The sequence below is a fragment of the Pistacia vera genome, unplaced genomic scaffold (genome assembly GCF_008641045.1).
Source record: "Pistacia vera cultivar Batoury unplaced genomic scaffold, PisVer_v2 Contig70, whole genome shotgun sequence".
Classification (NCBI taxonomy): domain Eukaryota; kingdom Viridiplantae; phylum Streptophyta; class Magnoliopsida; order Sapindales; family Anacardiaceae; genus Pistacia; species Pistacia vera.
In genome coordinates this window covers 694,739-722,132 of record NW_022196557.1, presented here as the reverse complement: position 1 = coordinate 722,132, position 27,394 = coordinate 694,739, and positions in this window count along the sequence as shown.

Sequence of the window (27,394 nt, the reverse complement as noted above, 5' to 3'; positions counted from 1 at the left end):
CATGTATTCCCATTTTGCCCTTGCACTTTCTATGAAATTCCCTCTATTGTCCTTTAGTCAATTACTAAAATACCCTCATTTTTATACTTCTCCATGTTATTCTATTTCTTTTCACTCCCCACTCTTTCATCTAATTAAGAGTGAAATGACCATTTTGCCCCTAATGAACTTTTAAGGAATTTTCTTCATATTTGCCTAAGGTAACTTCAAAGAAATCCAACTAAGGGTATTAGGGCATAAGTAAATTACGTACCATGATATGGGCATTACAAAAGGTATTTTGGTAATCTCATAGTGCAAATAAATTTGTTGAGTGTTGTTGCCTATATTTAATTTGAATAAAATTAAATTAGTGAGATTATATTTAATATATGTATGCATATATTTAAATGAATTATTATTTTTAATTAAATGTTAATATTATTATTATATTAATTGATTTTAATTATATAATAATTAATTAATTTAAAATACCAATTGTTAGTAAACGGTCCCGTATACGCAGCAGAAACAAAATTAATATAACGGATCATTTACATGAGCCAAGATCAAGGGTATAATTTTACAATTCATATTAAAACAGAATTTGCGAAATTAATAATCTGTGTTTAGAAACCATACACACTTTTGGAGGCTCCCCCACGATTGTCTTTGAGCGTTTGCTACCGATCCAAGTGTAGGATCGAACCCACGTAGTCCACACGAAGACAATCTCAAAAGAACCAAAAAGGTATTTGCTAGATCCTCTTTGGCTTCAAGATTAAGAAGAAAAAGAAATCAAATTGAATTGATTTAGGCCAAAGAAGGTTTTCGGCGTGGGAGTGTCAAATGGGGCTGTGTGTTTTTGTTTTCAAAGAAAAAATCAATTCCCTTTGTTAATTAACACACCTTTTCTTTTTATAGTAAATAATACAAGTTGCCCTAATCCCATACGGAATAGGCTTAGGCTCCAACCCAAACGCCCCATGTTGCCAAACACTCCCAATTTGATTTATTTTATTTTCCATCATTATCTCAATTAAAATCAATTAATATATATTAACATTTAACAATAATGATAATATATTTAAATATGTGCGAACACACATTTAAAAGTAATTTCATTTATTTAATTTTTCTAACAAATTAAGTAAAGGCTACGACTTCAGCAAATTTAATTGCACTATGAAATTACCAAAATACCCTTTCAATTTAAAAGACGAAAACGCCCTTCTTTCTTCTTGGATCTTAAATTATCTTCTATGTGTGTGACCCATAGGCTCCTCATCATATCGGCAGTATATAATATCGCGATTAACACCAATTAATCGTCTCATTAATACATAGACCAAGATTGGCCTCTAGCAAGGCATCATGGCCACCTGATAGATTTGGATTCAACAAAGTAGCTACCTGTCAACGATATGGTTACCGTGCAATTCGATCCTTTTATCATATGTTATCTCGACGAGACGAAGGCATACAAATAGTGTCAACCTTCAGTTACTCTCGATATTATTTATTCAGTTTCTAGACCAAAGACCCATATTATAAACTGGATAGAGCAATAACTCAATCCTACTGTGGCCACAGTTTTAGTGTCATTGCTATATACTGAATTGCGCCGTGAGATAACTTTCTCCCATACCCGGGAGTGATGAATCCTCTGTCAATCCACCATAGTCTTGATACACTCCTTGATGCAGCCAATCACCACCGTATTGACAGCTCTGAAAAGAACTGCGTTAGGCTAGTGTCAAACTATACCAATCGGTGCACAAGGCGCTTCGATGATCTCAAGTCTAAGGATCACATGCACCACCATTCGTTAGAGGATTTGTTCCACAGACACTGGGTTTACCATCCATATGGAATCCTCTGGTGGGTCAGTCCAGTGAACTTGCTATGGTGTAATCGCCTACAGCAAGCACCCATGTGTTGCACAAGGTTGTCACCAAACAACCTTGACAAGTGAGATCAGTCACTGCCTTTCAACAGGGTCGTTCAACACTATGATAGCCTTACCGTATTATCTGTGCCCTTACTTCAGAATAATACTGCGGCTACGGATGTTTCTAGAATGGCCACCATATGTGCTCATAGGGTCTCACAATCAAGATTTGAAACACTTGATACCCTCGTCACGGTTCTACCATTCTAAGGACATATATCGATACTTATTGCAATAATAATGATTTACGCGATATAGAATAAAATGCCTTTTACTATTGATTAATGAACATTATTACAAAGAGTCAATTCTACAATGATTGATTGGCTCTAGGGCACCTACTCCAACACCAATTACATGGTGTTTAGTTGCAAGGGTGAACTAGGGTTGGAGCCCATGGCTGTCCCTAAGTGGAATAGGGTTTTAATTGTTGCACTATATAAGTGCAACTTAAAATTAAAAGAAGTGATATATTCATTCAATTAAAAACCCTAGCCACCTAAAAGGTTCTCTCTCTCTCTCTCTCTCTCACGTTTTCTTCTTCAAGTGAAGAAGAAAATTTTAATTTTCATTATCTTTGATTCTTAAAGCCCTTGATTGTTCTAGCAAAATAATCAAGGGTTTTACGGATTGTCTTCGTGTGGATTTCCGTGAGTGCAATCCTACATTGGATCGATTAGCGAAGAAATATAATGAATAGTGTCAATGAACATTTTGGTGAATAGTATCTGGTGAACAGTGTGGATGAACATTTGTCGATGAATAGTGCTATGAATAGTGTTTGTGAGCAAAATTAGAGATATTCGGAGGAGCCTCCAAACGTAGGTATGAACTAAATCCTTGTATGCTTTTGATTTACATAGATTTTTGTTTACACTGTTTTCGTGTATAACAAATCAAAACGTTATAATCTTTGCCTAGATTTTGGGTCTTTAATGTTATGATCAGATTCGTTTTGATTATTATTGTTTTATATTCTTGCTTTTTTCTGCTGCATGAATTTGTTCACTCACTTACAGTTCAGGTAGATGTTTCTATCTTGGAAAACATCTTGTCACATGGTACGGCAGGAAGAAAAATGCCATCTCCCTATCCACTATCGAGGTTAAGTATATTGTCGCAGGGAGGTGTTGCACTCAAATTTTATGGTTAAAGCAAATGTTGTATGATTTTAGTGTTGATCAAGATTGTGTGACAATTTTCTATGATAACACGAGTGCCATTAACATCTCTAAGAACCCAATCCAGCATTCTAGGACTAAGCACATTGACATAAGACATCACTTCATTAGAGAGTAAGTTGAGGAGAACATCATTGCACTTGCTACTTTTATTTTTGCTTGTCAAGTCCTTTGATCTGTGCTAGCACTCTAATTATAATTTTTCTCTTGTCTGTGTGTTAACTCTAGTATGTTGTGTCCACTGAGACTTTCTCTATAGCATGACCTTACCTTATCATGAGTTGTTTGTCCATTCTTGTCACCATTACGAAAGAGATACCTTGCCTGAAGTGTGATAATCATTTTTGAGTAATTTTCTAATTTGTAGAGACCCTTATGTCTTGGAAAATCTACCATTAAGAGGATTACCTTCTTGCAAGTGTGAAAGCTACATTTTGCTTATGCTTTGAGAGTTATTTGACCTGAGAAGAAAATCATCAAATCATTATTTTCTATGTTGAAAAGGAAAAATGCAAACTGTTGTAGAGCATGTGGGAAAGGGGAGTTTCTCTTGCAAAATATTAATTGACTAATGTGTCATTTAATCCTCTTTGAGGACACTATCACACACTTAGACAAGCTTTTGTGACTTTTCTCTCTTGTGTGTGGTTAAGGACCTGTTGTTTTGATTGCATTATGTTAACAACTTCCTTATGAGTTTTTGTGTCTTTCAAGATTGAAAAACTGATCAGTTAGGTTGTTCTACATAGATTGATTGTCTTGACCTTAAAAAAATCATGTGAAACATTTCATTATTTTTTTTTGTTTGTTTAAATTTGTTCAATAAAGACAGTTCTTTTGAAAAAAATATGTCTTTTTGGGATGCACTGTGCTCACACGCTTGCACTATGCTCACCTACTTAAGATAGAGTTCTATTTCTGGTAAAACTCTTTTTAGGGCTTTAATATGACTGTCTGCTATATTTGTTTGCCCTAAATCACCTTTGCGTCAGTTTCTCCCTAATCTCTATAGCGTCACTGCCTCTTGTTTTTCATCTTTCAGGATTTTTCTCTCTAACCTTCTTTGAATTTTTTTGACTAATGGATTCAAGAAAGAAAGCCATGGAGGACTTGAAAAGAAAAGCAATGGAAGAGTCTCTCAAAAAGGGGTTCCAGTTCTTGAAGAAGTCCAGTCGGTGCAGCAAAACTTAGCCACCAAAGACAGAATCTGATTTTGAAGAGGAATATTAAGAGGAAAAGTCCAGTCGCTTAACCACCCTTGATTCATCCCCTTTTTCCAGTGACCACCAGGACTCAATGCGCTCACCAGCTGAGTCAGACCCTGCTTCATCAGAAAAATCCTCATCTTTGACATCTGATAGCACCTCAGGCAACACCTCTATTGCTTACCTCAAATCTCACAAGGCTACTCTTGCGAAGGCTGGTCCGTCAAAGCTCCTGAAACTGGCAGAGATAGGAAAAAGAAAGGCAAAGCAATCATGGATGAAGCTCAAATAGGTAAAATCTCTCCTTTTATGTTGCCTGCAACTAAGAATAGGTTTAGGAACCACATTGTCAAGAATACAATTGTGAGTAGGCCATTGTTAAGTTAGAAGAGTTTAAAGAATTTCATGTTATGATGAAGAAGCATAGATAGGTCAATACAGTCTCGGGTTTGACTGCACCCATTCAAACTCCTATGCAAGAGTTCTATGTGTAAGGAAACGACCAAACTCATGTTAGCGAAAAACAAAATTTTTATAGCATAGATCATTTCCCATTAAACCAAGATCAGGACACAAATTGTATAGTTTATATGTTAAATCAACATCTGCAGTAATATGAACGAACCAAGTAAAGTTTAGAGTTCATACGCACGTTTGGAGGCTCCTTCAAACTTGTCTCTAACTGGTTTCGCTACCGATCCAAGAGCAGGATCGAACCAGCGGTAATCCATATGAAGATAACCCGAAGAGCTAAAGAGGGTTTTGCTAGATCCTCTTTAGCTTTAAGAACCAAATTCAAGAATCAAAGGAACTTTGATTCAATGAAGCAAGGTGGCGTGAGATAGGGAGAAGGCTGTGTGTTTTCTTTTCTTTCAAAGAAAAGATTGAATGAAAAAATCTATTCACTTGTCTTATGAAAATCAGAAAACCTTGCACCTATATAGTGCTCACAAAACACTATTCCATTAAAAATGGAATAGTCTTGGGCTTCAACCCAAACAGGCCCTATATCCAAACACTCCCAATCATGATATTTTAATTATAATTATTATTATTTCCAATTAAACTCAATTAATGTATTTATAGAAATACATTAACATTTAATAATAATAATAATAATAATAATCTGTTTAAATATATATGCATATATATTTAAATATAATCTCACTTATTTAATTTTAATATCAAATTAAATTTAGGCAACAACCTCAGCAAATTTAATTGCACTGTAAGATTACCAAAATACCTGTAGCAACCCGATCACACAGCAGGCTTAGGCTAGATCACAAAGCCAGCCCAGACCAGTACCACACAGCTAGCCCAATGGTACTCACCATGCTTCCCAAATGACTATAGCCTCTTAGTCTTGGGTTCGAGTGGTGGGGGAGGCGAAAGAAATCCTTTAAAAGGGGGGGGGGGGGGGGGGGGTGGAGATATTCCTAGTGAGTAGCGGGCCAGCTATTTGGTACTAGTCTGGGCCAGCTTTGTGATCTGGCCTAAGCCTGCTGTGTGATCGGGTTGCTACAATACCCTTTCACCTTAAAAGATGAAAACACCTCTTGCATAAACTGATTATTGAATTATTTTCTATATGTGTGACCCGTAGGTCCTTATCATACCAGCAGTATGTAGTATCGCGATTCACACCAATTAATGGTCTCACTACACACAGACTAAGATCGGCCCCTAGCAAGGCATTATGACCACCTCATAGATTCAGATTTAGATTCAGTGAAGCAGCTACTTGTCAATGATATGGTTACATTGCAATCAAATTCGTTCATCATCTATTTTCTCATCGAGACTAGGGCATAGAAATAGTGTCAACCTCAGTTTACTCTCAATATATATGTATTCAGTTACTGGACCAATGACTGGAATAATGAATTGAATTGAGCAACAACTCAATCCCACTGTGATCATAGATTTACTGTCATTGTCATTAACTGAATTGCGCTGTGAGATAACTTATCTCATACCAGGGAGTGATGAATCCTCTGTCGATCCACCATAGTCTTGATACACTCCTTAATGCAACCAATCACTACCGTATTGATAGCTCTAAATAAAACTGCGTTGGGCTAGTGTCAAACTACACCGATCGATGCACAAGGCATTCCGGTGATCTCAAGTCTAAGGATCACATGCACCACCATTCGTTAGAGGATTTCACTTGTCAAGGCTATTGGTTGACAACCTAGTGTAACACATGGGTGCTTGCTATAGACAAGTTCACTGGACTGACCCACCATAGACACTGGGGTTACTATCTATATGGAATCCTTTGGTGGGTCAGTCCAGTGAACTTGCTATAGCAAGCACCCATGTGTTGCACTAGGTTGTCAGCCAACAACCTTAACAAGTGAGATCCGTCACTGCCTTTCGACAGGGTCGTTCAGCACTATGATAGCCTTACCGTATTATCTATGCCCTTGGTAAGAATAACGCTGGGGCTACGGACATTTCTAGAATGGCCACCATATGTGCTCATAGGGTTCTCAATATCAAGATTTGAAACACTTGATGCACTCGTCGTGGTTATACCATTCTAAGGACATATATCAATACATACAACTATGATTTACATGATATATATAAGATAATGCCTTTTATTGATTAATAAATATTATTTCAAAAAGTCAATTCCATAATAATTGATTGGCTCTAGGGCATACCTACTCCAACAATCTCCCACTTGAACTATAGCTAATCATTCATACACTCATCATCGAATGACCTAAGTGCCCATCATGCTTCTGCTACAATAGAAACTTCAACAGTAGGTTAGTAGGTACTTTGCAAATCTGGACATTCCCTTTTTGATTGATCTCTTAGATCAGATTGAATCAACTAAGTATGTGTTTGGATTACTGGTGAGACCGTGATTCCTCAGCCACAACAATGGCTCAATTGTTATAAAAAATAGAACTTTATTGGATCAGCAATGCTTGGAACTACATCAAGTTCAATAATGAACTTTTTGATCCAAACCGCCTACATGGTTGCAATAAATAATGCGATATACTTAGGATCAATTGTAGAATCCACTATAGTACTCTAATTCAAGCTCTTCCAGCGCACTATAGCTACATTGAGACAAAATATACAATCCCAAATTGCGAACTATAATCATCTTTATCTGTTTGAAAATAGCATCATTATATCCTCTTACAATGAGCTCATCTTCCCTTCTATAATCCTAGAACATATCCTTAAGCCTTTTCAAGTACTTAAGGATGTCTATTGACACTCATCCAGTGTCACTCACTTGGATATGATTGATATCTTCTACAAATGCTAAATGCACGTAAGACATCAATTTGAGTACGTAACATATTGCTCACTTAGATCCTATTGATATCTTCTGCAAGTGCTTAACGCATATTAGATATCAGTTCGAGCATGCAATCACAACATTGCTTGCTTGGATCTGATTAATATCTCCTACAAGTGCTTGGTGCACATGAGACATCAATCCGAGCATACAACATGGCATTGCTCACTTGAGTCTGATTGATATCCACTACAAGTGTTTGATGCACATTAGATATCAATCTGAGCATACAACATGGCATTGCTCACTTGAATCTGATTGATATCCACTACAAGTGCTTGATGCGCATGAGATATCAATCTGAGCATACAAGATAGATCCACTTGCTAAAGCATGTGGGATCCTCTTCATTCTATCTCTCTTATCGTGTGGTTAAGGACACACATCCTTAGATAGAAAGACACCATATGCCACCGAAAGAAATCCCTTCTTGGATTCTTCCATATTGAATATGCTCAGTACCTTGTCTATGTACTCTGACTTAGGTTAAGCAACCTAACCGATCTATCATGATAGATCTACATTTTGAGAATGTAGGTCTTTCATGAAGAAGCACCTGGATAACCAAGTCTTTACCGACCGCAAGTTTGATACGTCATTCTTGATCAAAAGTATGTCATTGACATATAACACTAGGAATGCCACTGCGCTCCCACTTACCTTATTGTAAACATAGGCCTCATCTTCGTTCTTGACAAAACTGAATTCTTTTATGGCTTCATCAAAACAAATGTTCCAGCTCCTTGAAGCTTTCTTAAGTCCATATATGGACCTCTACAAATTGCATATCTTATTAGCCTTTCCAGCAAGAATGAAACCATTGTGTTGTATCATATACACATCCTCTTCAAGGTTTCCATTCAAGAAAGTAGCTATGACATTCATTTGCCAAATCTCATAGTCATTAGCTTGTCCATCGAGAATAAAACCATCGGGTTGTGTCATATACATATCCTTTTAAGGTTTCCATTCAGGAAAGCAGTTATGACATCCATTCATAGTCATAATGTGTAGTAATCGCAAGCATAATCTAGATGGATCTAATCATGGCAACTGGCAAAAAGGTTTCTTCATAGTCAATACCATGAATTTGTTTGAAACCTCTGGCAACCAGTCGTGCCTTATATGTATGCACCTTGCCATCCATGTCAGTCTTCTTCTTGAAAACCCATTTACACCCTATGGGTTTTAGCCCTTCAGGTGAATCCACCAAAAACCATGACTGGTTCTGGTACATGGAGTCCATCTCAGATTTTGTGGCTTTAAGCCATTCAAGGGAATCTGGATCCGATACAACTTCATTGTAGGTTCTGGGTTCATTGTCTTGGTAGACCAGTACATCACCATGTTGACTCATGAGAAAACAACATCTCTCGGGCTCACGACGTACTCTCCCAGATTTATGTAGTTCTTGTGCTGCCTGAGGTGGTTCACTTTGATCCACAAATTGTGGAGTAACCTCCTCGCAATGTTCAACCACCTCTTATGGCACATCAAACCGTCTTTCATCTAATATATCTTGTGGTTTTAGAACTTCATCGAATTCTACCTTTCTCCCACTAGTACTTTTTAGAAAAATTCCTTTTCTAGGAAGACACCAGTACGAGTGACAAAAAATTTGCTCTGTTTTGGATGGTAGAAATAGTATCATTTGCTCTTCTTAGGATATTCCACAAATATAAATATGCAAGATTTCAGGCCCAGCTTGTTCGATGTCGATTTCTTGACATAAGCTTCAGAAACCCAAATCCTTAGATAAGACAAGTTAGGCCTTTGCCCACTCCATTGATCATATGGAGTCTTATCTACAGACCTTGACAACACACGGTTTGGTATGTGAGTCGTAGTCTCTAGGGCACAACCCTAGAATCATGTGGGCAAATCATAGAAACTCATCAAGGATCTAACCATATCAAGTAAGGTCCTAATCCCCCTTTTAGATATACCATTATGCTGGAGTGTACACATAGATGTGAGTTTTAATACTATCCCACATTCCTTTAGGTATGTTTAGCTCAACTTGCCACAGTTGGCATAGTTGTCATTTTGAGATTACCTTTATTGTCTGTCTTAAGAACATATTATTATGAAGCAGTTCCATAATGAATATTATTTACTCTCAAGGACAATAATCCATTAGTGAAGTAATATTCTCATTTGTCCTATATGGACACAGAAATATAATTTCTAGAAACTGAAGAAAGATCATAATAATTCACAAGTTCCAAGAAACAAGCCCATAGGCAAAATTAGACGATAAGATCCTACAGCAAATGTAGCATCATGTGCTCCATTTTCAACTAGTAGGTCCACCTCTCCCTCGGCGAGCAATCTACTTTGCCATAGTCCCTGCATATCAGTCAAATGTGAGTACCACATCTTGTGTCAATGACCTAAGATGTTGACAAGAAAAGTTAATCTCAAGAACATACCTGACAAAAAAGTAACATTCTTCTTCCTTTTTTCTAGGAAGGCTTTGCAATGCTTCCTCTAGTGGTGGGATTCCCACAGTGAGGACAAACGCCTTTCTTTTCTGCAATAGTTCTTTCCAATGACTTCTAAGCCCTATCCTTTTCACTTGAGCTAGCTTCAACCAACGTCAACATTTCTGACATTTTCAATATATCTAGAAGCTCGAAAATGGTATTCTTTTTATCATCCTTAATGACGTCATAGACAAATTGAGAGTAAGAATCTGATAAAGACTATAATATTAGGTTTATCGCTAAACCTTTATTAAGTCTGCATCCCAAAATCTCAAGCCTATTCATATACTCGGTCAACTTGAGTATATGATTGCCAATTTGGTACCCTTTTCCATCCTACATCTGAATAACAACTGAGACACCATATGCTTCTCATTTCTTCGGAGAAAATGAAGAATAGAAGCTAAATCCATTTTTTGGCACTGCTGCTGCAGTGATGGTGTCATTGATGCAAGCACAATTTATCTAGTCATTTCTACTTTTGCATCATGTGTATGCTTTGTTAGGAAACGGTTCATATACGCAGCGGAAAACAAAAACATAATAACAAGGATCGTTCCCATTGAGCCAAGATCAAAGGTACAATTTTACAGTTTATGTTAAAATAGAAATCTGCAGAAATTAATCACGAGTTTAGAAAAACATACGCACATTTGGAGGCTCCTCTAAATTTGTCAATGAATGTTTTGCTACCAACCCAAGTATAGGATCGAACCCACGTAGTCCACACGAAGACAATCACAAAGAACTAAGGAGGAATTTGCTAGATCCTCCTTAGCTTTAAGAATCAAGAAGAAGAAAATCAAAGAGATTTGATTTTAGGCTAAACCAAAACTGGCGTGGGAGAGAGTGAGAGGGGCTGTGTGTATTTCTTTTAATAAGAGATGATCAATCAATTAAAAAATCACACACACATTTTCTTTTATAGTGATAACTTAGTTTCCCTATTCCCATATAGAATAGGCTTGGGCTCCAACCCAAACACCCCATGTTACCAAACACTCCCAATTAGATATTTAATTTATTTCATCATTATCTCAATTAAAATCAATTAATATATATTTAATCTATATATTAACATTTAACAATAATGATGATTTAATTAAATATATGCGAATACATATTTAAACGTAATTTCACTTATTTAATTTTTCTAATAAATTAAATAAAGGCTACGACCTGAGCAAATTTAATTGCACTATGAAATTACCAAAATACCCTTTCACCTAAAAAGACGAAAATGCCTTTCTTCCTGAGTCTTAAATTATCTTCTATGTGTGTGACCCATATGCTCCTCATCTTACTGGCAGTGTATAGTATCGCGATTAACACTAATTAATCATCTCACTAATACACAGACCAAGATTGGCCCCCAGCAAGGCATCATGGCCACCCGATAGATTTAGATTCAGCAAAGTAGCTACCTATCAATGATATGGTTACCGTACAATTCGATCCTTTCATCATCCGTTATCTCGACGAGATGAAGACATAGAAATAGTGTCAACCTTCGGTTACTCTCGATATTATGTATTCAGTTTCTGGACCAATGAATTATATTATAATCCAGATAAAGCAACAACTCAATCCCACTGTGGCCACAGTTTTAGTGTTATTGCCATATACTGAATTGCACCATGAGATAACTTCTCCCATACCCAGGAGTGATAAATCCTCTGTCAACCCACCATAGTCTTAATGCACTCTTTGATGCAACCAATCACCACCGTATTGACAGCTCTGAAAAGAACTGCATTGGGCTAGTGTCAAACTACACCAATCGGTGCACAAGGCACTCTGGTGATCTCAAGTCTAAGGATCACATGCACCACCATTCGTTAGAGGATTTGTTCCATAGACACTAGGGTTACTATCCATATGGAATCCTCTGGTGGGTCAGTCCAATGAACTTGCTGTGGTATATCCGCCTACAGCAAGCACCCATGCGTTGCATCAGGTTGTCACCAAACAACCTTGACAAGTGAGATCAATCACTGCCTTTCGACAGGGTTGTTCAACACTATGATAGCCTTACCCTATTATCTGTGCCCTTACTTTAGAATAATACTGGGGCTATAGACGTTTCTAGAATGGCCACCATATGTGCTCATAGGGTTCTCACTATCAAAATTTGAAACAGTTGATACCCTCGTCACGGTTCTACCATTCTAAGGACATATATCAAAACATATTGCAATAATAATGATTTACGCAATATAGAATAAAATGTCTTTTATTAATTAATGAACATTATTACAAAGAGCCAATTCTACAATAATTGATTGGCTCTTGGATATCTACTCTAACATGCTTCACATATACATATCCAATCTCATGGATAGAGCTATCAGCAGGCTCTGGTGACAAATCAGAGCCTGCTAAATGGTATAATCTATCGCTTGACTGAAGTATACTGTTCATACTTCTATACTAGTCAACAAAATTCTCACCATTCCATTTCTTTCCCAGTTCGATGATTTGTCGTAGAAATGTTGGGATCATTTTGCTCAATTTTAAGTAAATCTACAAGTGCAGAATAAGTAACCGTTGTTACAATGTTTATTATTATTATTTCATAAGACCTTTTATTAAACAATTGCTCTCACTATTAACTCTGGAAAGCCCGTTGGCTTTCCTAGTAGACGATATCCCATCTAGCCCATTTCAAACCTTTGCTTTGGTGAAGAAGCCAAAATGGGTTGATTAGGTAGGCCAACAAACTTAATCCAGACTAGTTGATAGCTCCTATTATCAACTGCAAATGTGAAACAAGCCAACAACCCAATCACATAATCCAATGGCCTAGCCATCATGCTCAAGTGTGATTCTCAATATCAATAGAGTGGACACTACATGCTGCCACGTACACACGATATGCGTACTTCTCTACTATGCCTATGATGTGTTTATCAACCTATGCTTTGGTGAACAAGGAAAACTGTCATTTTAGGTTGACCCATCACCATTAAGGAAAACTCGAATGAAATTTAACCTCCCACTGGTAAAAGTGTACCCTTCGCTTTGGCTAACAAGGTTCTGATGAATAGTGGTTTGATTAAACCCACAGTGATGGAAGCCATACATGTGACTTAATATACTTTAATTGAGGGCTTTTATTTTACGTCTCACCAGTTTTATTATCTTTATTAGAATGACATCGTTTGGCATGTTATTGAACATTCAACCTTAGCATGCATTCTAAGCAAAATGTAAATGTGCCAGTACATGGACCAACTAAAACCGATTTCTTGGAGCCTAGAGGAATCGGTGGGTCACCTAGGGGTCCTATAATAAATATCTTGAGTCTTCAAGTATGATTGCCTCATCCTTGCTCCGTCTTCAAGTACATTACAAAACATCATACTAAATTTACTATAAAATTAATCTCAAACTAATTTTACATCAATAAATTTAGAAACCTCGATTTTCATTCGAGGGGAATTAGATGAGAAGAGAATGTACATCAATAAGGGGAAGAAAGGCAGGACACGCAGACCTTATTTTAAAATTACAACCATACATACCCAAAAATAATTTTGAACATTCACCATAGGTCTAAGCCTTGGGCACCATGCAATATTCAAACAAGTACATTGCATACTTTCAAAAACATCAATTTCTGAATTGATTGGGTGAAATTATTAAATTACCCTCTTAAATGTACAGAATGGTTATTGGCTTTATAGGTTCTAAAAACTATATTTTGGTCCTTTCACGAAAAACACAAAAATGGGACAGAAACTTTGTTGCCGCGGCGAAGTTTTATTTCGCCACGGCGAGATCTACTTTTCAGCCTAATGTCGTGGCGAACTTTTATTTCGCTGCGGCGAGATTCATTATTTCGCTTCCTGTCACGGTGAAGTGTTATTTTGCCGCGACAAACTTTGCAAATCAATGAATCGTATAGTTCACGTTTTTTGCAGTTTTTTGTTTAACGACGCATATCCAAATCGAATCAAATGTACAAGCATTCGACCAGGACACAAACCAACCAATATAACATCCATTAATAATTATTAAACCGATTGATCAATCGAATCATTCATTTAAAAATAGATTTTGCAGATTTAACAGACTAACATGTTATCAATCAAATACATGCTGTAAATCATACATTATACTATAAAATCTAGTACCCTGGGCTGTTATACCACTGTAAGGAAACGACCAAACACATGGCAGTGGAAAAGAAAATTTTAGAGCACGGATCGTTTCCCATTAAACCAAGATCAGGGCACAAATTGTACAGTTTATATGTTAAATCAAAATCTGTAGTAATATGAACAATCAAAGTAAAGTTTAGAGTTCATATGCACGTTTGGAGGCTCCTTCAAACTTGTCTGTGACTGGGTTTGCTATCAATCCAAGAGCAGGATCGAACCAACGGTAATCCATATGAAGATAACCCAAAGAGCTAAAGAGGGTTTTGCTAGATCCTCTTTAGCTTCAAGAACCAAATCCAAGAATCAAAGGAACTTTGATTCAATGAAGCAAGGTGGCATGAGATAGGGAGAAGGTTGTGTGTTTTCTTTTCTTTTGAAGAAAAGATTGAATGAATAAATCTATTCACTTGTCTTATGAAAATTAGAAAACCTTGCACCTATATACTGCTCACAAAACGTTATTCCATTAAGGAATAGGCTTGGGCTTCAACCCAAACAGCCCATATATCCAAACACTCCCAATCATGATATTTTAATTATAATTATTATTATTTCCAATTAAACTCAATTAATTTATTTATAGAAATACATTAACATCTAATAATAATAATAATAATCATAATAATCCATTTAAATATATGCGTATATATATTTAAATATAATCTCACTTATTTAATTTTAATATCAAATTAAATATAGGTGACAACCTCAGCAAATTTAATTGCACTGTAAGATTAACAAAATACCCTTTTGCCCTAACAGATGAAAACGCCCATTGCACAAACTGATTCTTAAATTATCTTCTATAGTTGTGACCCGTAGGCTCCTTATCGCTCCTTATCATACCAGCAATGTATAGTATCACGATTCACACCAATTAATCATCTCACTACGCACATACCAAGATTGGCCCCTAGCAGGGCATCATGGCCACCTGGTAGATTCAGATTCAGCGAAGCAGCTACCTGTCAACAATATGGTTACTATGCAATCAAGTCCTTTCATCATCTGTTATCTCATCGAGACTAGGGTATAGAAATAGTGTCAACCTCAGTTTACTCTCGATATATATGTATTTGGTTACTGGACCAATGACTGGAATAATGAATTGGATTGAGCAACAACTCAATCCCACTGTGATCACAGATTTACTATCATTGTCATTAACTGAATTGTGCCATGAGATAACTTCTCTCATACCTAGGAGTGACGAATCCTCTGTCAATCCACCATAGTCTTGATACACTCCTCGATGCAGCCAATCACTACCATATTGATAGCTTTGAATAGAACTGCGTTGGGCTAGTGTCAAACTACATTGATCGATACACAAGGCGCTCCGGTGATCTCAAGTCTAAGGATCACATGTACCACCATTCGTTAGAGGATTTGTTCCATAGACATTGGGGTTACCATCTATATGGAATCCTTTGGTGGGTCAATCCAGTGAACTTGCCTACAGCAAGCACCCATGTGTTGCACTAGGTTATCAGCCAACAACCTTGACAAATGAGATCTGTCACTACCTTTCGACAGGGTCGTTCAACACTATGATAGCCTTATTGTATTATTTGTGCCCTTGGTCAGAATAACACTGGGGCTACGAATGTTTCTAGAGTGGCCACCATATGTGCTCATAGGGTTCTCACTATCAAGATTTGAAACACTTGATACCCTCGTTACGGTTCTACCATTCTAAGTACATATATCAATACATACAACTATGGTTTACATGATATAGAAGATAATGCCTTTTATTGATTAATAAAGATTATTACAAAGATTTAATTCCACAATAATTGACTGGCTCTAGGGCACACCTACTCAATGTTAGGAAACGATCCATTGAGGGAGCAGAAAACAAAACAATAATAACAAGGATTGTTCCATAGAACCAAGATTAGGGTACAATTTTACAGTTTATATCAAAATAAGAGTCTGTAAAAAATTAATCTAGAGTTTAAGAAACCATACGCACGTTTGAAAGCTCCTTCAACTTTGTCTCTGAATGTGTTTTGCTATTGACCCAAGTGTAAGATCGAACCGACGTGGTCCACATGAAGACAATCGCAAAGAACTAAGGAGGAATTTGTTAGATCCCTTTTTAGCCTTAGGAGCAAAGAAGAAATGAAGAGTAATTGATTTTAGGCAAAAATCAATTCTGGCATGAGAGAGTTTAGGAGCTGTAGCTTTTTCCTTTTCAGTGAAATAATCAAAAAAATGAATCTCTTACCTTTTACAATTAAAACTTTTCTTTTATAGTCCAATTTTAATTGCCCTATTCCCTTATGGAGTAGGCTTGGGCTCAACCCAAACACCCCTTGTTTCCAAATACTCCCAATTAGATATTTATTTTATTTCATCATTATCTCAATTAAAATCAATTAATATATATTAACATTTAACAATAATGATAATTTATTTAAATATATGCGAACACATATTTAAATGTAATTTCAGTTATTTAATTTTTCTAACAAATTAAATAAAAGGCTGTGAGCTCAGCAAATTTAATCACACTATGAAATTACCAAAATACCCTTTCGCCTAAAAAGATGAAAATGCCCTTCTTACTTCCTGAGTCTTAAATTATCTTCCATGTGTGTGACCCATAGGCTCCTCATCATACCGGTAGTGTATAGTATCGCGATTAACACCAATTAATCGTCTCACTAATACACAGACCAAGATTGGCCCCTAGCAAGGCATCATGGCCACCCGATAGATTCGGATTCAGCAAAGTAGCTACCTATCAACGATATGGTTACCGTACAATTCAATCCTTTCATTATATGTTATATCGAAAAGACGAAGGAATAGAAATAGTGTCAACCTTTGGTTACTCTCAATATTATGTATTCAGTTTCTAGACCAATGACATGTATTATAAATTGGATAGAGCAACAACCCAATCCCACTGTGGCCACAGTTTTAGTGTCATTGCCATTTATTGAATTGCACCATGAGATAACTTCTCTCGTACCTGGGAGTGATGAATCCTCTGTCTATCCACCATAGTCTTGATACACTACTTGATGCAACTAATCACCAACGTATTGACAACTCTGAATAGAACTGCGTTAGGCTAGTGTCAAACTGCACCAATGGGTGCACAAGGCGCTTTGGTGATCTCAAGTCTAAGGATCACATGCACCACCATTCGTTAGAGGATTTGTTCCACAAACACTAGGGTTACCATCCATATGGAATCCTCTAGTGGGTCAGTCCAGTGAACTTGCTGCGGTGTATTCGCCTATAGTAAGCACCCATGTGTTGCACCAGGTTGTCACCAAACAACCTCAATAAGTGAGATCAGTCACTGCCTTTCGATAGGGTCGTTTAACACTATGATAGCCTTATCGTATTATCTGTGCCCTTACTTCAGAATAATACTGGGGCTACGGATGTTTCTAGAATGGCCACCATATCTGTTTATAGGGTTCTCACTATCAAGATTTGAAACACTTGATACCCTCGTCACGGTTCTACCATTCTAAGGACATATATCAATACATATTGCAATAATAATGATTTACGCGATATAGAATAAAATGTCTTTTATGATTGATTAATGAACATTATTACAAAGAGTCAATTCTACAATAATTAATTGGCTCTAGGGCATCTACTCTAACACTCCAACACTATGCCAACCTTGGCTTTCATGATGCTGACCTCCACTCTGATGTACATAATGACAAAGTCTATGTCAAAGGTCATTAGGTTTTTTTTAATGAAAAGGTTGTAAGGGATGCTTAGGACTAAAATCTATTAAGAAACCCTATAATTGTCATGTCTGGAGTTAGACAAGCTTGTTATAGCTGTGACTGGTGGGTTAATTGTAAAGTGGCTGAGAAGTGGTTCTCTTCAACCTAGTGCCCTTACATCATTTTACTACATGTTTTTCAAAAATTCCCTTATAAATTGGTCCCCTTCAATGCACAATTCCACGGTTAGGCCTGAAAGAGCTCAACTTTTTTATGGGATAGGGTAGGAAAGAAAATCAATTTGGCTTTTCTCATTTTCACTACCATTAGGGTGGCTACTCAATCCACACATGCCCTTTAGATTTTGCCTTTCCCATCCCTTATCCATAGGATCATTACAACAATTACATACCAAAATTCTATGAAGTGGAGCCTATGCTAAAACTAAAGACTGTCACCAAGAAGTCTTTTAAACTGCCATCGGGGAACATTCCATCATCCTCTACTAGTGAACATGTACGCGCTAACACTTGGCAGTCCAAGCTGTTTGATGCAATGTAGGACCTAGAAATCTAATGGAGAATGTTCTCCAATATGTGAAGGAAATGCACTTCTCCTTCAATGGTAGGCTAGACAGAGTGGAGAATGTAGTGAACAAAGTGCAGAAAAATTCAGCTTCCCCTATTCAGACTAAACCTACTACAGTTCCTAATGTTCGTACTATTATCCCTACTTCTGTTCCTACTACTATTGTTCAACAAGAAGAAGTTGCTCATGAAGGTGATGAGCACTCCAAAGATGCAGCTGCACATGAAAGTGAACAACACTCCAAATAAGGACATGTCTCTCATGTGCATTTTGTAGAAAATGCCCCTCCTCCTGTCAAAGAAAACACACCTCCTGTCCATGAAGAATCATCCTATGATGTTGTTGAGACAACATCTATTGCTGCCTTTGATGTACAAGTTGAGGACTTGCAGTCACTATTACTGCTCCTCCTAAGAAAAGAGTCAAGAGGAAAGCTCATCGCTCATCTGTTCCTTCTAAAAAATCATCCAGACTTCGTTCAAACATATGAATAAAGAGGTGGAGTAAGTATGGAGTATGAGGGAGTGAATTTTTAGAGTTACTATTCATTTATTTTTTTTGATTTTTTGATTTTTTGATTTTTTTTTTGTTTTTTGTTTATTGTTGAACTGTTAAACTGACTGTTGTTATCTCTCCATAAGGGAGTGATTTTTTCTAGGTTGTTTTCGCTTTGTTTTCAGAATTATTTTTTAGTTATATTACTTTGTTGGTTTATTGGCTAACCTTGTGCCTGTGTTTGTGTTGTTTTTGGTTGGATTTTTTTTGTATTTGATTCTTGCCAATTTGCAAGTTTGATTGTTTGATTGAGATAGGTTTGCTCTTGATCTCTTTAGTTTATGTTCTGTGTTTATAAGTTTGACAAAAGGGGAGAATGTAGAATATTTATGTTTTGTCAAACTTATGACTTGTGTGTGCACAACAGTCATGTGCCCACACTAGTTGTCAATCTTATGATTTGACTTGTTCTTATGATTGGTGTGTGCACAACAGTTATGTGAGCACACTGGCTACTAGACTTGTGTCTTGGATTGTTTTATATTGAGTGTGTGTGCACAATAGTTTGTGCTTGCACACTCACTTTAGATATTTGCAACCTTGCACGAGTTTCATCTTTGATAAAGTAGCAAAGATATTTGTTTATCCTTGTTGCCACTTTTTTAGGACCTTTTACAAGTGTTATTTTATCCTTAAGTGATCCTAGGGAATAAAGATGCTTTTCCCGATTCGCTTTGTGGTCCAAACCAAAAGAAGGAATAGTTTCCTTATTGGACAAACATGGGTCAGCCTGATAAGAGTGTAATTTATATATTTTTTTATTCCTTTCATATTATGTTTTTGTTATGTTTTATGCCTAGTTTAGTTGATTAGAGTCTATTTTTCAAGTTTGGCATATTTGGATAGACTTTATGAAATAAGTGAAAAAAGATTAGGAAATTCCAGATTTTTGTTATTCTGACCAGTGCTGCGTTTTTCAGGTTTTTCATGGAATCAGATTTCTCGATTGCAAAAGTGTTCTTCAAAAAAAGTAAAGTAGACAAATCAAGCTTTCCAGGAAGGTATTATGGACAAGAATCCAAGTTCGTTTGGGTCCTCATTAGTTGTTGCAAATCCGGACCTGGAATCCTACTCGCAGAAGGATTCCTAACTGAGTGTTGAGTCTTCGAATGGGCCTAACTGGAGTTTCAGATATCGAAAGCAGGTGATTCAAAATCCCAGAGTCATCTACACATCTGGGATTACAATTTTTATGAAGTGACCAAGCCCAGAAAAGTTCTTTTACATTGCGAGAATCCTGGTGAAACCTGGAGACGAATTATGTTTTCCATATCTGATAAGATTTTGACCATTTTGGAAGTCTATCTTTTAGGAAACATCTAGGAAAGTAATTTCCGTGATTCCTGGAGTAGAATTAAGGAAAAAACATGTTATTTATTGATGATTTGTTAGGTTAAACAGGAGAAAAGAGAACAGCAGTAGAGTTTAGTTTTTTTCAGTTTTCTTTTGTTTTCTACGTCAAGATGTGCGGCTGATCTTTCTTCTTTAGTTCAAGGGGATTTTGAAGACTGAATTCATGTCATTGGCATAACTTAACTTCAGTAACATTGTTCTCAATCTCTTTTTTATTGGAATTGTTTATGTTATTCTGTTTTAATTGTTTATAATTTTCTGTTTGAGTGATTTGGTAATGGCCTGCTGAATTGTTTAATCGGAATTTTATCTGTTAGAGTTAGGAATTGTAATACATAATTGTCCTATTTCTATCCAGTGAGTAACACATGGTGATAGATGATTATGGACAAGTTTTCAGTCTATCACCTTGAATAACATAACCTAAGTTAAAGAATCCGATCTTGCGTGATTGTTGCTTGGATTGATCTATTTTCCTAATTCTTAAGGCTACCATTGAATTAAACTTAGAGAGCTTATTCTAGGTTATTCAAGGGTTAGGATCTAATTGAAGAGCTTATTTCAGTAGTGACTATTAATGGAAAATTCGGGTAACAGAGCTTATTGTTTCCTAGGGTCAGTAGTTTCATAATGATGAGATAGAACAGTGTTACGGTTACTTTATGTCCAATGCATGTTTAGGTGGATTTTGAACTAAGAACTGGTGTTTTTAATCTGATATTTTCTACCATTATTTGTTTTCAGTTTAGATTGCATTAATCACACCCCTTTTCATTACTTTGTTGTCCTGTTTACTGTTTAGGGTTTTATTGTATTTTTCTTTTGTTTTCATTGTGGGTATTGGCTTAGAATATAGGATTTAATCAAATCATTCCCTGTAGGATCAACCCTTGCTCACCCTATATACAATTTAGTAGTTAGGTTAATTAATTTGGTGCATTCGGCAGCTACCACAGCCCCTTGTTGGCTGACATGGCACAATAGTGTTGAGCAAGAAACCCTACATTATATAATACCCTTTCTTGCATGTATAAATCCAACCTTTTGATCTTTTATGCTTCTTTGTACTCTAAAATTTCCTTAGAGTATTTTTCACTTCAAAGGTTCGTAGGTTCATTTCATTTTGTGCCAAAACCTCACCATATTGTTCATTGTCTTGATGGCTATTGGAATGTGGTTCCTTTGCTGATGCTGGTGCATGGCATTGGTGCTTGAAGCTTGGTGGTTCAAAAACTGTTCTTGGGTGTGTTCCCGCAATGAAGAAGATCCAAGAGTTTCAACACGTTAAGGATTCAGAGTATGGTGCTAAGTGTAAAGTTGAATAGGGAGTTCTTTTGATTGTATCTTAGATCAACTTTGAGCATTGTCTTGTAATGTGTTTTTAACTTAGTGGATTGCTTTGATCTGGACAAGGTCCCATGGATGTAGGCTAAAACCTTGTATATGGCTGTGTTCTTTACTTTATACACTTGTGGATGATATGTTCAAATCAGAAATCTTCTAAACAACTTGGTAAAAATATTCCGCTGCACTTAAAAACTAGTAACCTAACACCAAAGAAAGTTAACCAACTCTAACACTATGGATTTAACCCCTTCGAGCAAATTCACCAGAGTCTATACTTGGTTCTAGTACATGGAGTCCATTTCAGATTTCATGGCTTCTAGCCATTTAGCAGAATCTGGATCTGAGACAACATTATCGTAGGTTCTAGGTTCATCATTTTGATAAACTAGTACATTATTGTGCTGAGTCACAAGGAAACCATATCTCTTGGGTTCACAACATACTCTCTTAGACCTATGTAGCTCTTGTGTGGTATACGGTTCACTTTGTTCCAAATCTTGTGGAATAACCTTCTCATGATGTTCCTCCATTTCTGGTGGTACATCATTTTGTCCCTTTTCTGTTGTACCATGTGGTGTTTGAACTTTATTGAGTTTGACTTTCCTCCTATTAGTACTTCTTTGAAGAAATTCTTTCTCCAAGAAGACCTAGTTCCAGCCATAAAAACTTTTTTCTATTTTGGATGGTAGAAATAGTTTCTCGTGCCCTAGGATACCCCACAAATATACATTTGTTAGATTTTGGGGCAAGCTTATTTGACGTCAATTTCTTGACATAAGCACTACAACCCCAAATTCTTAAATAAGACAATTTGAGCTTTCACCTATTCCATAGTTCATATAGAGTCTTATTCATAGATTTGGATGGCACACGGTTTAATGTGTGAATTGTAGTCTTTAGGGCATAACCCCAGAATGATGCGAGTAGATAAAAAAACTGATCATTGATCGAGCCGTGTCAAGTGAGGTTCGATTCCTCTTTTTTGATCCACCATTATGTTGCGGTGTATATGGAGGTGTGAGTTGTAATACTATCCCACATTCCTTAAGGTATTCTCCAAAATCCAAGCTTAAGTATTCGCCTCATTGAGCTGACCGAAGAGCTTTAGTACTTTTACCTAGTTTATTATGTACCTTATTCAAGAATTTTTTGAATTTGTCAAATGATTCAGATTTATGTCTCATTAAACAGACATATCCATATCTACTAACGACATTAGTAAATGATGAAGTAAGAATATCTTTCTATTGCTTAAATTGTCCATGGTCTACATACATTGCTATCGATGATGCCTAACAGTTTTGTAGATCTTTTACTGTTTCCATTGAAAGGTGATTTGGTCATTATGCTCGCATACTTCATAAGATTGGAAATCAAATGGGTCCAAAACCCGTCTCTGTGGAGGTTTACAATGTGTGTCTGATTAACATGACCTAGCCTAAAGTGCCAAGAGAAATGTTTGGTTCTGATCACCATACTTGGCTTTCTTACTTTCACGATTGAGTATTTCTTTATTATCCATATCTAGAAAATATAAACCATTAAGTAATCTAACATTTCCATAATGAATATCATTTAAACTAAAAGACAAGAATCCATTAGATATAACAAAACGATATCCAAAATTGTCCAAAGCGAACACTAAAATAATATTCTTCAAAATCAAAGGTACATAATAGCAATCTAATACTTCCAAGATAAGGTCCGAAGGCAATGATAAATGATAAACCCCTATGGCTAATGCAACAACTCTAGCTCCATTTCCAACATGCAAGTCCACCTCCCTTTGGTCAAATGATATACTCTGCCATAGTCCCTACACATTAGTACAAATGTGAGATCCACATCCAGTGTCAATAACCCAAGATGTAATAGGAGATAAGCTAATCTCAATCATGAATATACCTTTAGAAGAAGAGACACTAGTCTTCTTCTTGCTCGCTATGAAAGCCTTGTAGTGTTTCTTCCAATGGCTAGGTTTGCCACAATGAAAGCAAACTACCTTCCCATTTTTGCTTATGCCACTAGCAGGTTTCAAGGCATCTTAAGGCTTATGCTTAGGCTTGGGTTTGACCTTAGCCTTTCCTTTTTCTTTTCCTTTGCCTTTCCTAGGGGCAGCATCAACTAGCAACACTAGTTTTGACTTCTTCATGTCTTGCTCTATTGTCTTGAGCATATTTAGGAGGTTGGGAAGGGACTTTTCCATCCCATTCATATTGTAGTTCAATATGAACTGTGAGAAGGATTAAGACAGGGATTGCAGAACAAGGTCCACTAATAATTCTGCATCCATGACAAACCCCAAAATTTCAAGCTTTTGTAAGTAACCAATCATCTTGATTACATGTGGCCTAACTTGGGTTCCTTCAACCATTCAACATCTAAACAATGACTTAGACGCATCACATCGATCGTGTCTCGCACGCTTCTGAATGAGCTCATTGAGATGCGTTAAGATAGACTAAGCATCCAAGTGTTCATGTTGCTCTTGCAGCTCTAGCGTCATTGATGCTAACATTATACATTGTACATTGTCAGTATCGTCAAGATACTTTGCATAAGTATCTCTCTCCTTCTGTGTAGCCTCAGGACCAGGTGCATCTTGAATAGGCTCATTAAGGACGTACAACTTCTTCTAGGAATTTAGTACAATCTGAAGATTTTTGTACCGATCCTTGAAATTAGTACCATCCAGCCTGTTTTCCTTTTCGATAATTGATCACAATGATAGTGCATTGGTAGTCATTTTGTGCATCTACGAGTGCAAAATAAATAGAGTTAATATCATGTTATAATTTTAAGTAGTTAAGGTCTTTCAATTAATTAAATGTTCCCATTATTTTACTCAAAATTTAATAGGCCTCACTATTAAAATTTTAGAAGGCCCGTTGGTTTTCCTAGTGGGCCAAGATTCTTTGTTGACCAAATCAACCCAAATTGAGATGATTTAGGTATGTAAAACAAACTCAATTTGTACTAGCTAGTGGTACCAACCATTAATCCTCAAATATAAATTGGGCCACAAGACCAATAACACAATTTAATAGTACCAACCATTGTTCTCAAGTGCAACTCTTGGATCAGTAGAGAAGACACTACATGTTAACTCGTGCATCATTAGATTACAGTTCTCTATTGTGTTTCTAGTATGATTTCAACCTTGTTGATTGAAAGTCAAAACTACTAGTCAAGTCTTTACCAAACACCATTAATGAAAAACTCCAATGTGACTTAGCCTCCAACTGGTAAAGTGTACCCTTTGTTGATGCAAACAAGGTTACGACGAACAATTGTTTGACTAAGCCTATTATGTTGGAAGGTGTGAATTAGACTTAATATCTTTAACGAGGGTTTTATATTTGGTCTCATCATTTTATTATCTTGTTTAACATGTTATAGACATAACATCCACCCTTAGCATGCATACTAAGCAATAAAAGTAATTGTGTTGGTGCATTGCCTTAACTAAACCAAATTCCTCGAGCCTAGAGGAATTTTATGTCAACCTAGGTAATAGAAAATAAAAGAGGAATTTTCAATTTAAAAACCCACCTTTTTCAATCCAACGCTTCTTCTTTTCGATCATTACATTAAATTAAAATAAATTCTAATTTAACTTTACATAAATAATAAGAAACCTCAATTTACATGCGAGGGAGTAAGATGAGAGAAAGAATTACAAGAGAGTATAAAGAAAGGCAAGGCACCTAGGCCTTATTAAATTGAAATTACAAAACCCTAAAATTAACTAATACAAGGTCTAAAGGCAAATGTACCAAACACCATGCAAATTCAAACACAAGAATATGCATAAATCAATAAAAAATCAATTCTGATCATTTTGGTAAATTATCCCTTGAAGTTAAACCTTGTGGTGTTTAAACCCATCAAGTTATAAACTTTTCAGTTTAGTCCCTTGAGCCCTATCCAATTGGGCCTCCAAAATATTTATAATATGCAACATGTTATAGAATTTTTATGGTCCATAATCAATGCATGACAATGCAAAACCAGCCCAAAATAAGCCCATTTGTACCATTACGCTGGCTACTCGCTGAAGCGGTTTTATGTGTGTCGACGCATGTGGGCAGTAACGCTAAAGACTTGCTGAACGTGCACCAACATGTCAGCATGCTAATGGTACAATTCCTGAATCAATTGACTCACCATAACATCTGTTATGTCCAATTTATGAACGTGCAATGAATTAATTGTGACCAGCGTCAGCTGTTCATAAATGAAGCAAAACCCCATGCTACACAAGTCCAAAATCTTGCATAGACCAACCGACGTGATCCTCACAATCCAGCGATACATGGGATTTTAACTCTCTCAAAAACATATAGTGTAGTAAAATAGGAGCGATTTTACGAGGGGTATAGTAGATTGCTCCAAAAACAGATTTGTTGTGTAGAAAAAAGCACAACGAATCAAGCACTTGTGTGAAGAGACAACGTGCAGGTCAAGCCCATGTGGGAAAACTCATGGCCAATGGGATTTGGCCATTTGTGATAACAAACGGCCCAAGGTAGCCATTGAATCCGGCGATGTTAAGCTAGGAAGTAACAGCAGTTGCACGTGTCAATGCACGACTCCTGGAGCAGTGGTCGTGTGCCCTTGCACCTTGCCACCAAACACCCATTTTGGGCATTGGCCAAGGCTAAATGCGTTAATACTTCCACCATGCGCTATGCACGCGGAGCAGGCAGTAGCACATGCTTGCGGGCGCTATTGTTGCGCCAAGTAGCAGTAGTAGCGTGCGAGTGCGTTGTTGTTGGTGCCTTGTCACTGCCGTGCACAACCACACATGATAGCGAGCAGCATCATACACGGTGGTGCTTCCATGGGTTCTGTCAATTTCAATTTCCATTCAGCAAAAATTATTAATCAAAATAGATGCAATCTCAACAAACACAACGATTATCAATTTTTAATCCAATTAATCAAATTAAAACCTAAATCATGTTTTCAAAAAATCACACAATTAAAACACATATTAAATAACATAATCTGATATAAGGAGCTCTGATATCACTGTTAGGAATTTATCAAGGCAACTTGTAGAGGAAATTAAAATTTTTTGAGTAAAACCTAAAGCCCAAATCCTTAGAATGGATTAAACGTTATTTACATGCCATAAAGAAATTAATAAACAATTCAAGTTTTCATTTCATACCAAACATTGGCAGCTCTTTCAAATTGATTGTAGAAAATGCTACCACTTCAAGAGTAGAAGTGAACGAACATTAATCCACACAAAGACAATAATCCACATGAGATGAATTTGCTAGAACGAAGATAGATGTTGAAAGAAGAAAAGGGGATGATATTTTAGAGAGAAATTTGCTCTCACTCTTTTGCTTGGGAGCCAAATCTCACACATGTATATGAGAGAAAAGAATTTTGTTGCCCTTTTTATAAGGCAACCCTAAACCCTAATGTCCCTAGGAATATTCCCCAAATATTCCCTAATAATATTAATATTTATTCCTAAATATTTAGGTATTACTTGTTACCCAAGAAAGAGTTGGAAGGGTATTTAATT